A 15,480-nucleotide genomic window follows, 5' to 3' on the forward strand; every position below is an offset into this window, starting at 1 on the left:
TCAATATCCTTTTACTCCAGTTAGGACATTATGATCTGGATGGGTAGACAAAGAGATGGGCAAAACACCAGTTGGATGATGAGGCTGAGAGCGCAGTGGTGAAGGGGCCATACCCTACCTGGAGGCCAGTGGAACATACTGGGGCATTGTGGGGCTGCACATGGGACTCTCCTGGGCGCTGTGCACTTTAACACCTGTATCCATGACCCGGAGGAGGCAACTCTCACCGCGTTTGTTGATGGCACTATATTGGGAGGACCATTCCTGTGCCTTGGGATGCCATTCAGGGGAACCCTAACAGGCAGAAGGACTGTCCTGTCAGGGACTTTGTGAGATACAAGAAAGACAAAGGCCAGATCCTGCGCCTGGGATAGACTAACAGCCCGCAGTGGTAGGGGAAGGGGACTGCCTGGCCAGAGAGCATCTCTGAGGAAACAGCCCTGGTGGTGCTGGGGGACAGAAGGCAAAACACGATCCAGCAGTGATCCACATGATCCGGGGCTACCTGGTAGCAGAGGTGGCCAGCAGTGTCCTGGAGTGTAGAAAGAAGAGCCTCGCCCAAAGAGTGAGGGAAATTATTGTCTCCCCTGCCCATCACTTGTCAAACCACCTGTACATTACTGTGTCCATTTTTGGGACCCTGGTTCAAGTGTCCTGGGTCTGGCTGGGGTGGGGTTCACTTCCTTCGTAGCAGCCCCTCTGGTGTTCTGGTTTGCATTAGTGCCTTAAACAGTGTTGGTAACACACCAGCATTTTAGCTGTTGCTGAATACTGTTTGCACAGCGTCAAGGCTGCCTCTGTTTCTCACTCTGCTCCCTCCCAGCGAGTAGGCTGGGGGTGGGCGAGAAGTTGGGGGGCAATGGGACACAGCCAGGCCAGCTGACCCCATCTGACCAAAGGGATATTCCATACCATATGACGTCATGCTCAGCAATAAAAGCTCGGGCAGAGGAAGAAGGCAGTGGAGTTTCCTGTCATTCAAGGTGTCTGTTGAAGGGAGACTGGCTGGGTGTCAGTCTGCTTGTGGGAGGTGGTAAGTGATTGCCTTTGCATTGCCTGTTCGGTTGGGTTTATACTTGTTTTAATCTTTTTTCATTCACCTATTATCTGTTTTTATCCCAATCCACAAGCTGCACAACAACCCCATACAGCAGCATGGGTAGGGACCTGGCCGGCTAAGGAGTGCTCTGAGGAGAAGGGCCTGGGCAGCAGGATGATGCCATATGAGCCAGTGGGCCTCCCATTTTAAAAGGAGAGTGGAGAAACTGGAGAAGGTGCGGAGGAGGTCTGCAAAGTGGAGTGAGGGGCTTAAGGCACGAGCTGTGAGGAGAGTCTGAGGGAACTGGGCCTCTCCAGCCTGCTGAAGGAGGCATGGGGCCACCTAAGAAGAACCTACAGCTACCTGGAGAGATGGTGGAGCCAAGCTGTCTTCTGCAGTGGCCAATGATATGACAGAGTCAACAGCCACAACTTGCCTCTTGGGAGCTTTAGGCTGAGCCTTAGGAAAAATAAAATGGACTAGGAGGAGTGTTGTTGTGATCTCCACCTTTGGAGCTCTTCCTTGCTCCTCAAAGTCACAGCCAGCCTGGAGGCTGGACTAGAGACTCCCCAACAGTCTCTTGCCCACCAGCCCTTCCGGGAGCCTGTGCCTTGCCACACGCTGTACAAGAAGAGATAAAGTTGGAGGCGAGGGTCTCTACATCATACGCTGATCAGACCATTCAGGGTGGAAGGGAGCTCAGGTGGTCTGTAGTCCAATGCCCAGCTGCAAGCAGGGCCAGCTCTGAGGTCAGACCAGGTTGCTCCGTAAATGTCAGCAGCCACAGAGAGAGTTGACACATGAACCAGGCGTCTAGGCCAGCATTACAGAAATGGAGACGAGGCATTTGACCAGCTCCCTGAGCACAGCTATGGGTATGCCACGCCTCCTGAGATTCCTGGGAACATCCACCTCCTTGTCCTCAGGAGTGGGTTCCTTATGCAAGTTTCCTGGCATATCTGCAGACCAATGGGGTGCTTTAGGCTGCAAAAGGAATTGAAAGAAAGCCTGTGACTGGGGTCCTATCAGCTTAATTGCTACAGGAGAGGGAGATGGAGGGATCTCAGAGCTGCCAGGTTCCTGCTGAAGACTTAAGTCCTCTGAAATAACAGCAGAAGATAACAGTTTTGAACTGGCATAGCCTTTAGATCATTTCACATGTGATGGCTCTGCTCAAACCACCCCTGCTTTTCCTTCCTCTCCTGCCAAAACCTGACCAAGGGATGACAGGAAGAAAGGAAGCAGAAAGGCCCTAGGCCTCCATGACTCAGCTGGGGTCTGGCACTTGGAGGGCCACAGAGTCCTTCCATTGTGCATCCCATAAAGAATCAAGCTGGGAAGTGAGCCTGCAAGTCCGAATCAACAAGGTCCATGGACAGGCAAGGCTGTGTCTATGGCTGTGTCTGGAGACCAGTAGCCCTACAGCATAGATCAAGCTGGGGCTGAAACTCAGGCCTAAGCTTCAGTTGTCTCCTGGGCCCATGGACAGAGGTGTGGGTGGAGGCCCCAGGTGATGCTGCCCAGGGCCCTGACACTGCCATCTTAGACCCCACCTGCCAGTGCCCTCAATAGGCCAAATTCTCATTCCCTCATGTACAGGGTCTGCTCTCTGCTACTCTCCTTCTTCCCATCCCTGGGGATCTGGGACACCCCAATTTCATGGTCACTATGGCCAAGGCTGACACCAGTCCTCACATCCCTGACCAGCTCTTCCTCTTCTGGGAGTTCCAGGTCCAGGTGAGCATCAGACTAGATGGCCTAGTCAGAAGCTGACCCACACAGAAGCTCCCACCTCATCAGTTGCCTGTCCCATAGAGAATGTCCACACATATCTGAGCTGCCCTGACATCACACAAGGCATCCCCCACTTCTCACCTTCTGTGTCATTCTCTCATAAACATGTTGTGTCTCCATTCACCAAATAACCCGTGGGAGCTGTCCTTCTTCACCTCGGCTCTTGTCACAGCTCTGCCATGGTACACAGCGGTCCCGCTGTCCGCGCCCCAGGCGGTGGGCTTTGATGCCCATTAGGACTGCAGCACCTCAGATGTGGCTCCAGGGCCAAGGGCAGACTTGAAACAAGGAAACCTTCTACCAGGTGATGGCAGCCCTTGTCTAGAAAGGCTTTGCTTCTCAGCAGAGGCATGCCGGAGTAGATGGCAACATGATGATGAATCAAGTTCCCACAAAGAGAAAAAGCTGCAGTCCCTGAGCCCAGGGAGAAAGAGGCCTGGGCTGTGCAGCCCTGGCAGGAGAGGGGTTTGCTGTCCCAGGTGACTCTGCAGCACTGTGGGACCTGTGCCAGAGGTGAAGCTCATCTTCAAGAAGGACAAGTCCCTGGGGGAGGACAGCCTGTGATCCATCCACACTGTGGACGTCATGCTGGGGGTCGACCAGCTAGATAGCAGCTCCACAGAGAAGGACCTTGAGGTCCCAGAGGACAAGCAGCTGAGCATGAGCGAGCGATACCCCCTCATGGCAAAGGCCAGCAGCCTCCTGGGCTGCATTAGGAGAAGCATTGCTGGCAGAGGGAGGGAGGTGATCCTTCCCCTCTACTCAGCGCTGCTGAGGCCACAGCTGGAGTGCTGTGTCAAGTGCTGCGCTGCCCGGTGCAAGAAAGTTGTTGACCTACTCAAGCAAGTGCAGCAAAGGGCCACAAAGCTGGTTGAAGGGACTGGAGCATCTTTCCTAGGAGGAAAGGCCGAGAGATGTGGGACTGTTCAGCCTGGAGAAGAAAAGCCTGAGGGGGATCTTATTAATGTGTATAAAATTCTATCTGAACCCAAGAAGACATCATTTGACGCTGTGGGTGGTGAAACACTGGAACAGGCTGCCCGGACAGGTTGTGGAGTCCCCATCCATGGGGGTACTCCATACCCACCTAGATAAGGTGCTGAGCAACATACTGTAGCTGAGCCTTCCTCAGCTGAGGGGGTTGAACTGGATGATCTCCAGAGGTCCCTTCCAATCACAACATGTCTGTGATTCTGCAATTATAAAGGAGAAAGGTAGGGCAGAAAAAAATGAACACCACATAGCCTTGACCACAAATATTGTGGGATCCCATGGAGGAGACCCAAGCTGGAACAGGGGAGAAGTGTGAGGAGGAAGGAGCAGCAGAATTGTTCTGTACTGACTGTTAACCCCCTCTTCACTGTCCCCCATGCTCCTCTTGGCGTTGGGATGAGTAGAAGAATTTGGATCAAAGGAGTAATGTGAGCCTGCCTCCTGGCAGCTGCTTCATGGCGCCTGTCCTTGTGCTGGCCCAGCCCCACTGACCATACACGGTCCCACGGCCCCACTGTGCAGGCACAGTATGGGAAAGGGGAGAGTCGGGGCGGGGACCTTCCCCCCATTGTGATCCCAATGGCAGCCTTCAGATCACAGTTCCACCATGACCCTCCTACTTTTGCAGCTTCCCCAGCACCCGACCCATGCCCTGCCGCAGCCTTGTCCTACATGGGGTTTTGCAGACAGCTCTGCTCTGCCAAGGTCTGGGGAAGAAGAGAAGCTTAGCAGGGCTGTCTGTTCCCCAAAACCAGCCTTTGGACCACCAGGAAGATGGAGGTGGCCTCACAGCAAAACTCACCTGTAAACCTGGGGTGACCAGCAAGTGCTGGAAACGGCCAATGAGAGATGCTGAGGGTGACAAAGGCCCTGAGCCACCTTCGCATCTGTCCACACCACCAAGGGCACAGACCAGACTCCTCCTCTCCCCTACACCTGCATGTCTTGAATGCTTGCCACAAGCCCTGGCTCTGAATGACAAAACCCCCATGTGAGTCCTTGCCCTGCATGCCCACAGACTACAAGCTCTACACTGATGTTTTTTCTCTCCTGGGCACTTTCCAGCACAGACCAGCTCCCCATAAACTCTCCCCACTTCCCTTGACCTCTCTCCACCTCCCCTGCCCTCTCCCCAGCACAGCCCAGTCTGGGCTGGCCCCACAGCAGTGCCCACCACAGGGTGCGGCAGAGCTCTGGGCACTCACCCCACAGCCCCAGACCCTCTGAAGGGCACAGCAGCTCCTCGGGGGTGGAGAGGGCTGAGCCCCAGGGCTGGGGGGCATCTGTGGCACAAGGCCTGAGGAGATCCCTTGTATGATGGAAATGCTGCTATGGAGGCCAGCTCTGTCACACAAGTGCCCACTGCCTGTCCTTGCCCGTGACCAGAGGCCTGCCACACAGCAGGACTCTAACCAAGCTTCAAGAGCACTCAGGCCTTCCACCAACCAAAGGGTTCAGAAGGAAAGCATGGAAGTGGGAAGAGAGCAGCTCGGGAAAGACCAAGCTCCCTGGCGGTGCTGCTGTGCCGGGACTCTTTTCATCTTCCCCTCTGCACACAGGCACTGCTCCCTGTAGCTGCAGAGGTCTTGGAGGAAGGATCTCAAAAAAACCAAGTCACTGCAGGGCCCTTTATTTTGTTTAAACACACAGAGGGTACAGCTCCTCATTTGCACAGCCTCCAGGGCACACAAAAGCTGCATAGACTTTGGATTAGAAACCGGAGGAATAAAGGCATTTCTTTGTGGAAAGAATTCAGATAAGTAAAACAAAGCAAAAAGAGCAATCAAAAATTGCACTCAAAACCCCAATTTACCCTAAAAAACCCACCAGAAGACAGGCTGGGACTGTAATGAGATAGAAGTACTATGCAAAAGACAACAGGAACTTTATTGCTTCTGAAAGCATCCAGTCATTAGTTTTCTCAGGGCACCCTTGATCTCATGGTTTCTCATGCTGTAGATGAGGGGGTTCACTGCTGGAGGCACCACTGAGTACAGAACTGCCACCACCAGGTCCAGGGATGGGGAGGAGATGGAGGGGGGCTTCAGGCAGGCAATCATGCCAGTGCTTACAAACAAGGAGACCACAGCCAGGTAAGGGAGGCAGGTGGAAAAGGCTTTGTGCCGTCCCTGCTTGCAGGGGATCCTCAGCACAGCCCTGAAGATCTGCCCATAGGACAGCACAATGAAAACAAAACATCCAAATGCTAAGCAGACACTAACCACAAGTACCGCAACTTCCCTGAGGTAGGCATCCGAGCAGGAGAGCTTGAGGATCTGGGGGACTTCACAGAAGAACTGGTCTACAGCATTGCCTTGGCAGAGGGGTAGTGAAAATGTATTGGCAGTGTGCAGCACAGCATGGAGAAACCCACAGCCCCAGGCAGCTGCTGCCATGTGGACACAAGCTCTGCTGCCCAGGAGGGTCCCCAGTAGTGCAGGGGTTTGCAGATGGCAACGTAGCGGTCATAGGCCATGACAGTGAGGAGACACAATTCTGCTGATATCAAAAAGGTAAACAGAAAGACCTGAGCAGCACATCGTGGGTGGGAAATGGCCCTGGTGTCCCAGAGGGAGTTGGCCATGGCTTTAGGGACAGTGGTGGAGATGGCACCCAGGTCAAGGAGGGCGAGGTTGAGGAGGAAGAAGTACATGGGGGTGTGGAGGCGGTGGTCACAGGCTACGGTGGTGATGACGAGGCCGTTGGCCAGGAGGGCAGCCAGGTAGATGCCCAGGAAGAGCCAGAAGTGCAAGAGCTGCAGCTCCCGAATGTTGGCAAATGCCAGGAGGAGGAACTCAGAGATGGAGCAGCTGTTGGACATCTGCTGTCTCTGAGTGTGGAGCACTGAAGGAGGCAAGGGCAGTGACATATTAGGGCATTATTCTCTGGCCAAAATCAAAGCCATTTCGCATAATATACGTTCACCTCATTTTTTCCATTTCAGCAAGTTCTCTCTTCAGCTCTGTGGATGGAGCTCTGGTAGTTGCTGGCTGAGTGTGCTGTGAGGAGCAGGACCTCTACCCATTGGCTGCCAAGGAGTCAGCCCTGCTCTGCAGCAGTGGGTTTCTGGGAATGGTGTCTGTCAGGGGGTCAGTCCTGGTGTTTGAATTGGTCAGAGGAAACTGCTCCTAATGTAAAAGTGCTTGTCAGCATCTGCACTCCCAGGGATAAGAAAACACAATCAAAAGAGTGTTTAGGAGAGAGGGGGGAGCTTAGAGCTCTCCCCTATCTCACCTAGTGATTCTCTTGGATTTCAAAAACCCTCATCATTTCTGCTTCACTCAGAGAAAACAAAGTGTGTCCTGCGAGGGAAGACGATTGCCTGTGGCTTAGTGCAGAGAGAGCGGAGATGGTCTGTCACTCTGTCGTGTTGCCACTACCCTGAGCTTGCACCTTTCTGAGATGGAGGGTAATCACACCCCCATGTTAACCTGAAAAGACTCCAGGCACTACTGAGAGCAGAGAGACCCACTGTCCAACACCAAGTGTCTCCCCCTTTCTCAAGGTCTCCACACCCCACCTCTTGCCAAGGACACACATGGCTCATTTCACAAACCCAACAGCATTTCCTCAGTCATAGTGTCTCTGTGCTTCTCCATGGGGCATTCAGAAACACCAAGATGCTATGGGACAGATCTGCACCCTGGAGAGCAGCTCTCAGCTTGGAAGGACACCCCAAGGAGGTAGCCAAGTGTCCTGATGATGGTATCTCAGGAAGGGGGAGTCAGCTCATTTCCTAGGGAAATGACACAGACTGCATTGTCCACAGACCCCAGCTTTGAGGAAAGCTTGGACACCTGTAACCTTGTTCCCATGGACACAGCTGCATGGGAGGACCCACAAGATCAGTGTGTGACTCTGCAGCTGAAACTCCCACCCCAGAGAGCCTGACAGCAGGAACAATAGCAATAACACAGACAAGTGGGGAAACAAGGAAAAAAGCAGTGATGGTCTGGCTCAGAGAGGCAAGGGGAGAGGCAGCTGGGCACTCAGGAAAGAGTTACCCTTACCCAGCTGTACATGCCACCTGCCAGACACCAGCACAGCCAGGCAGTTGTTCTCAGTCCCTGTGCTCTACTTCTGGAGGCTCCTATCAGACTTACTGATCACTCCAAGTTACAGCTCAGGAGTCTCAGGGACTTGTTCCAGCATGACAGCTCCTTTTCCATTTCTCCCACCAAATTCCCCAAGACTAGGAAACAGAAAACACAGACTCAGGAAAGTTCCTTAACTTTATAGAAATCCCTGCTTTGACCTTCCCCTTAAAAAGTGCACTCGGAAATGACTTGGTGGTTATCGAGATGTGTGAGCAGCCCTGATCCACACAGCACCCTCTTGTCAGCAGAAGGACCCTGCCCTGCTGGGGATTGCTTCTTCCACCCACAGCTTCTCCCCACTCTGCTGTTACAGTTCCCCAGGCAGGCTGAGTACTTACCCTGACCAGTGGCAGAGTCCCTGCCCCAGCACACAGCCCCCTGGGGTGCAGGGACCCTGCTCAGAAGGACAGCCCTGGGCACCCCTGGCTGCACACCCACCTTCACACTCTGCAGCCATCCCCAGGGGAAGGCAGCTGACATGCCCTGTCCCTCTGAGGGTGCAGCAGGGAAGCTGTGCTCCAAAGCACGTCCTTTTTCTCTACACTGGAGAAACCGTGAGAGTCCTCCTGACACATCCCATAGGCTGTGGGATGTGCCGGCTTTAGGAGGTCATTCCAGGAACCACAGCTGCATTGCCCTGCAGCCAGAGACTTACCCTGTGAAGGGCTTTGAAGATTTTTCTCCAGGTCAGCTCTCCTCTCTCCTCCCACCCCAGACTGCCTTTAACCTACTTCTCAGTTCCCTCCTGTCCCCTCGGTGCCTGCAGGCAGTGCCCTCAGCCCTGCTGCGCTTTGCAGAGGAGCTGCTCCTGGGCAGAGCTGTCTCTCTGCAGTGCTGCCTGCTTGCCATGAGCTCCCTCCAGCCCAGCAGCCCAGCCCAGCTCAGCAGCAGAGGACCAGCCCAAGGCAGCACTTTCTCTGCCCCCTCTGGGCTCCCTCCAGGTGTCCCTGGGGCTCCAGGGGAACCTGCTGGCAAACAGGCTGAAGCAAACACTGGTGTTCCTTCCCTCAGCTACAGAGAGACTTCTGTCCTGTGGCATTTCTTTTATTAGAAAAAGAGTTGGGTATGTGTTAAGGAGGCTCACACAATCAAATCCAAGTGGTGTTTAAACTCAGATTTGTTCTTCAGTAAAAAGTTAGTTAGAACTCCGGTAACATTTGTGAACCACAGGCTCAAGGATTTAAGGGGAATTCGTACTTCACAGCCAACTTAAGAATTCAAATTCAGAATACAAATAACGTCACAGCATACTTAAATATGCTCTCTAATTCAACACTGTGTAACTTAGCTATCTAATAAATAGCGCAGAAAGCAGAAGCAGTCAAAATGAAAATCCTCCAGGTGACTGACTGCCTGCTCTTTGGGCGCTTTCCAAAGCAAATATTCAAGTCAGTTGCCTTAAATCTTTTCACAAGTGATCCACAACACATCCCTTATTTATAATTAGTGTCCCGTAAAGATATAACCATCACCCTTAAAAAGTGACATATATTGTCAAAGAAGGATCTGAGCCATGTACAGTTCTCATGCACCACGTATCAGTGTATTTTTATTTCTCTCTTTGTTCATGAGGATAAAATCAGAGAGGCTTTCTTTGCAGCCCTGACAGGAGTCTGTATCATCATGGGAAAAAAGACTGTCACACCTTGGCTTCACTGAAACTCAGGCAAACCTCCCACTGACTTCAAAACCTAAACCAGATTTTTACCACCAGCCTTTGATTCCCAGCTTGTGTCTCATAGAAACAAATTTTCCTCGCACCTTCATAGACAGAGGACTAAAATTTAACTATTTAAGTATTTAACTTTGAGACATGTGACGTGGACTGCTGGATGGTTTTGGAAGTGAATGGCGATTGGGAAGCACAGCGTGGGCGCTTGAATTACTGCGGCACATAACAAAGAGAGGATGAGTTTACAGAGGAACGTGACAGCCTTACGAAGTATTCATGGATCTGCTATCCTAATGTTGATGTCCCACGAACTGAGGACAGGCAATGAGTCCAATGCATTCAATGCTGCCGTTGCTCAGTGTGGCTAGTGGGTTTGCTGGTCATTACGTGTGGTTACTTCTGACTATCAGCTACCTAAAGAGACAAGTAAATATGTGCTGCGTCTCCTGGTTGAGACCTTACTGGCCCTACCAACTCCCTGTGCTCACTCACATCACCAGTAAAAATGCTGGTCATCTTGTTATGCAGACATAAATAAATACCCGTCCTGTTATCTATCTCTTCTGATAGTTGTGGGCACCTACAGGGAGGCAAAACAGCGGTGCTGGAGCCTGTTGATCCAAAATATGCCCATCTTCATTAAGAGTATGTCCCTGCTAACAGAGGTACCAGCTATTCCCTCTGCTGTTTGGGGCACTTGCATCCTTGAAGAGAGCAGCGATGGCAGATAGCATGAGTGTCACGACTGGAAAGGACAGGTCCATCAATTCCGGATTGCTGGAAAAGGTCTTGCTTGGCTTGTGCGAGCCAGGCCAGCAGCTTCACCCACTGGTTTTCCCCACTCAGAGGGGAGAGCTGATCCACTTGCGTACAATCCCACACTGCCCCGACCCCACACTGGCGAAAGGGTGCTACCCCGGGCCCCCAGGATGGTGATATTTGGGACAGGAGTGCTGTGAAGGAGCTACCCTGGAAAGCCAGGGATAGCTGCAGGGCAGGCAGAGGGAGAGAGGGAAAGGGATGCAGTGCCCCTGCGGAGGCAGCTCCATCACGCAGGCTGCTCTAAGCCCCACTCCAGCAGGACTCCTGTGCCACCAGGCTTTCCCAAAGGAGAGCAACACCCCGGTGGTCAGGCTGTTCCCTGGGAATGCCCCTGCCTCTGGGCTCCAGCTTGTCCCCAGGGCAGCGGGAGAGCCCCAGGCGTGCAGGCTGCCCCAGGACTTGCTCCTGCCCGCTCCCCCAGCACTGCCCACCTCTGCCAGCTGCTGGGGCTGGAGGGGACCCCAGGCGTCCAGGCTGCTTTAACCCTCTCCAGAGTCTCCCTGGTCAGGCACTCTCGTGAAGACCAAGCTTGCACAACAGGTTCCTTGTGCCACGGGCCCTGGGCAAACACGGCTTATCAGAGATGCTGCAGGGACAAACATCCTTCCTCTTGCCAGAGCAGCTCTGTCCCCACAATTAGCTCCGAGTGGCTGCCTGCGGACAAGTGTCCGCTTCATCGTGTCCCTCTGGACAGCCGCGTCCTGCTCAGGGACAGCGCTGGCCTGGGCCGAGGATGAGGGCATTGAAGGGACATTTGGTGAGCTGTGGCCAAGTGCCAGCCAGGAAGAGGTCTGGAGCCAGAGCCTTGTTGGGGACAGGGTTACTGGGACCCACTGGCTGGGGGCAACTCTGCAGAAGTGGGACCCAGGTTTGTCTGGGTGGGCACAGTGGCCCCAGGCAGTGGCAGGGTGAGGGCCAGGGCGGGGGTTAGTCCCCTCTGATCTCTGCTCTGGGGGGGCCGTGGCTGGGGACTGGACCAGTTTGGGGCCTGTAGTGCAAGGGAAATGGGGTGGGCTGGAGCTGGGCACTGCGACCACCCCAGCGCTTCCCCCAAGCCTCACCCTCATCTCCCAGTGCCCAACATTCACCAGTGCTCCCCATTGCCTCCAGTGACTGAAGATCCCAGCCATCTGGCTGTCCCCATTGCCCATGCCCCCAGTTGTCCTCCCACGTTTCGGTGTTCCCAAACCCTGGGGTCCTTGATGCCCCAAGAAGGGGGGGGGGTGTCAGTCCCAGCCCCCTGTTTACCCAAGGGGCTGGAGAGGGGTCAGAGATGACTCTTAGAGACCCCTGGTTTGAGGCTGACCTCATCTCTGGGGGAGTCCCAGAGGGAAAGCCTGGCCTGGGAGGTGAGGGGCACTGGGAGATGGGGGGCTCTGGCTTTGGGGGGCTGTTGGGAGGATGGTTTTGTGCTGGAGCAGTGGGTTGTCAATCATAGGGTGTCCGGCTGTCAGAGGCTCACTGCCTGCCCCTCCCTCACCACCCCCAGATGCCTGGGCCCTTCCATGTGCAGCCGCCCCATGTGGGAAGCTGGACCGATGCCAGAGAAGGTGGCTGGATCAGTGCTGAAGGCGGGGGCAACTCTGTGCCAGGGGTGGGCTCCCTGCCAGGGCTGGTGTCTCTGCCAAGCCTGGCTTTGCCCTGGGGGCTCTCAGGGAGGGGGGAAAGGAGGAGTCCTGGGAGGGATAAATCTGCCCCTCACCTTCTGCAGCTTCACCCAGGACTCGCCACACCGCAGAGGAAGATGAAGGTCGCAGTGCTCAGCCTGGCCCTGCTCTTCACCATCCTGCTGTGCATGCCAGAAGATGCTCAGGTGAGTCCTCAATGCCACGGGGAGAGGCTCAAGGCTGGGGAGGGGGTCTTGGCTGCAGGACATCAGCTCTCCTGCAGAACAAAATTGTCGTGGTGAGCACGAAACCCCTTGACTTGGCCTCTCCCTTTCCCAAGCAAGGAGCTCCTCCAGGCTCTCCTCACCTCCAGCCCTGGGCAATGCAGCTTTCTCCCTCCCACAATTCCATCTCTTCCCTCCACTTCCCCCGCAATTAATCTTCTTGTGCCCAGAGCCCGAGTTCCTTGGGAAGGTTCACCACAAACTCCTGTGAGGACCCCCACTGGTGTCTTGACCTGGTGCCCCCCCATCTCTCCCTTTTGGGCATCCCCACCCCATCCTTTTGGTGCCCTCAGACATCTCCTCCCTGGGATCTCCTCTGTGTCCTATCCAGGGTCCTCAAACGCCCTCCCGTTGATTGTTCCCAACGCCTTTCTTTCAGTCTTTCCCCTCAGTCCTTTGCCTTTCATCCTGCCCACTGCGGTATCGTGCCCAGGTCCCCTTCCTTGAACCCCCACTGCCAAACACTCTTCCAATCCCCCCGTTTTCCTTCTGCTCCCACCAACCACCTCGCTTGAAGTCCCTGTGTCCCCTCCACTTAAATCCCTTTACCCCTCACTTGCATCCCACGCAGGCCTGCCCCTTCAGCACCCCCTGCCCAGTCCCTTGGGGTCCACTAATTCCCCCCAGTGCACCGTCTGTGGGCCCCCCCTCACCCTCACCCCCATCCTCTTTGGAGGCCCTGAATTCCCCACACTGTCCTTGTCTCCATCCCCACTCCTGGTCCCTGCCTGAACAGGTATCCCAGGAGAAACTTGGAGGAATGGGGCTGGGGGGAGCAGAAGGAATTTTCCCGCTCAGACCAGGGGGAAGCCATGGTCCTGGGGGGGGCTGGGGACACCTGTGCCCCACCTACAGCCCCATCAAGGTCCAATCCAGACCACTCCTTTGCTCTCCTTCCCTAGGCACTCCCGGAAGCAAGTGGAGATGTTACCCTGGTAAGTAGTGGGGAGGACTTGGAGGGCATCCAGTCTGGGGAACTGGAGGGCACTTTGGTGCTCCCATCCCTTGCTGGGACCGGGGACATCCCAGTGAGCTTTCATGGTCTCTCTACAGGAGGAGTCAGTCGGATTTGGAAACAAGGTTCACTGAACTGAACTAGACGACTTCTGCTGGCCCCAGACCTTCTCCCTCTATGGCCACAACACTCCGGGGCATCCCAGTGTGCCCCAGTACACCCCACTGCAACCCCAGAGAACACCTGCACCACAGTGCTTTCCCAGGGAGGGCCCGTTCCCCAGGGCCCCCATCACATTCCCATCCATCCCAGTACACCCCAGTACACAGCCACACACCCAGGTGGGCCCCCTCCCCAGGACCCCCACTGCTTTCTGTGCACCACCATACAAGCTCATGTACCCCATTTCTCCCCGGAGTCACCTTCCCCAAGGATCCCATTGCTTTCCCTGCCTCCCAGTACACTCCAGTGCACCCAGCACGTCCCTAACCCTCCCTTTCTCCCCAGCGTGTTCTGACCAAGGAGGAGGTAAGACTTCTTCTTCTGCGTCTGAAACGCGCGCCTGTAGCTGCTGATGTCCGGGTGAGCAACATCAGGGTGTCTGCAGCCCCACGAAGGATCCTGGGCCCTGGGGGATCCCTGAGCCCTCTGGGGTGGGCAGACCTTGGGTACGGCAGAGGGAAACAGAGGGGACTGTCCCTGATGGATGTCCCAGGGTGAGCCGGACAGAGCTGCCCCCATGCCTGTCCTTGCATGCAGTAGGGCTCTATGGAGCCAGAAGGTCTCTGTGCAGGCCAGGCAGGGGGTCTGTGCCATACAGACCGCCCAGGATCACTGTGAGGGCTGGGCAGGCTTCTGGGAGATATAGGGGCATCCTGGGGTAGGGGGCTCTGGGTGCCATCTGGATCTCAGGTGAGCCAAGTCCTGTCCTGGGTATACTGAGGGCTCCAGTTCCCTTCTCCTTCCCCAGGTCTCTGCAGAGAGAGGCGGTGGGGACAAGGCCCCTCCCATGTCGCAGCAGACACTGGGGGTCACAATTTGGGCTCTGTCTTGCAGGTCCTCAAGTGATGGTGACAGCCCTGTCCTGTCCCCCTCCAGTGGCATGAGGAGATGATCATCCCTGGATGACCCCACCTGATCCCCTGGGAGCCCTGGGCCATTTCCCTCTCATGATCAATAAACCCCTTCAGCAAAGCTACGCTCTGCGTGTGTGTGTGCGCCTGCGTTCAGGTCCCGTCTCCTTGGCCAGCGCCCGGGTGCCTGGGTCCTCTCTGGCTGCACCACCACGATGAGCAGAGCGGCTGAGGGAGCGCGGGCACCTGGGGTGTCCCCTTCCCACCCACCATGTGCCCCCAGATAAGGGCAACCTGGAGTGTCCCCCCAGGAGGCTGGGAGAGGCGAGGGGCAGCCGGTGCCAGCCCTTGGGGCAGCCGGTGTTTTGGAGGCACAGTGGGAAAGAGGTTCTTACCAGGGCTCTAGTGAGCACCATCCCCCAGGCAGCACAGTTTGGTGTCGGGGCAGGAGAGGATCATGAGCAGGCAGCCCGGACCCCTGGGTCCTCTGCCCTGCTCTGGGAGGGGTGGTGGTTCCCTGCCTCACGGACTCAGCAGTCCTGGCTTCACAGGAGGTTTCAGAACCTCATGCTGGAGCCAAGTGCCTTCCCGGACCCCCAGCCCACACCCTTCTCTGGGGCACAGTCCCCATCACAGGCCAGGAAGGCAGGTCATTGTGAGAGACCGTCATCTGGAGCCATTTGTCTCCAAGATTGTTTGCTGTGAGAGACGGAACTGTGGACTATTTATCTGGAGCCATTTGTCTCTGGGATGGCTTGTTTAAGCAGGACACTCCTCTGGCCCATAAGGACGATTACCAGGCCACTGAGGCATCCAGGGGAGGAGGCAGGCTGGAGCCGGTGAAGCATGCAGGAATGTGCAGACTACCATTGTCATGGAAGCCTTAGTCTTTGAGAAAATGTCGATCGCCCAAAGATCATGTGATAGATGAAACCTGCAGCATGCGAACAGTACGTATGTGCATGCATTAGACTATGCCTTATAAAAAAACGTGGAGACAAGCCATGGTGTGCACCCATCACCAAAGAATTGAAGACTGAGGACCAACAGGATGCTGCTGGATCCATGGTGGTGACTATTCTTGCAACTCTATCCCGACTGATTGCTTCATTTCTGCTTTTTTCTTTCAGTCTATCCTATTGCT

General features: G+C 55.1%; 1 long non-coding RNA gene across 1 annotated transcript; it reads left to right on the forward strand.

Annotated features, from left to right (window-relative positions):
* The first annotated feature begins 13,785 nt into the window (after window positions 1–13,785).
* LOC128138364 (uncharacterized) lies at window positions 13,786–14,461 on the forward strand. The gene is made up of 2 exons (XR_008233990.1): window positions 13,786–13,845; window positions 14,320–14,461. It is a non-coding gene; the product is annotated as an uncharacterized LOC128138364 (long non-coding RNA).
* The last annotated feature ends 1,019 nt before the right edge of the window (window positions 14,462–15,480 follow it).

The sequence above is a fragment of the Harpia harpyja genome, unplaced genomic scaffold, assembly GCF_026419915.1.
Source record: "Harpia harpyja isolate bHarHar1 unplaced genomic scaffold, bHarHar1 primary haplotype scaffold_39, whole genome shotgun sequence".
NCBI lineage: Eukaryota > Metazoa > Chordata > Aves > Accipitriformes > Accipitridae > Harpia > Harpia harpyja.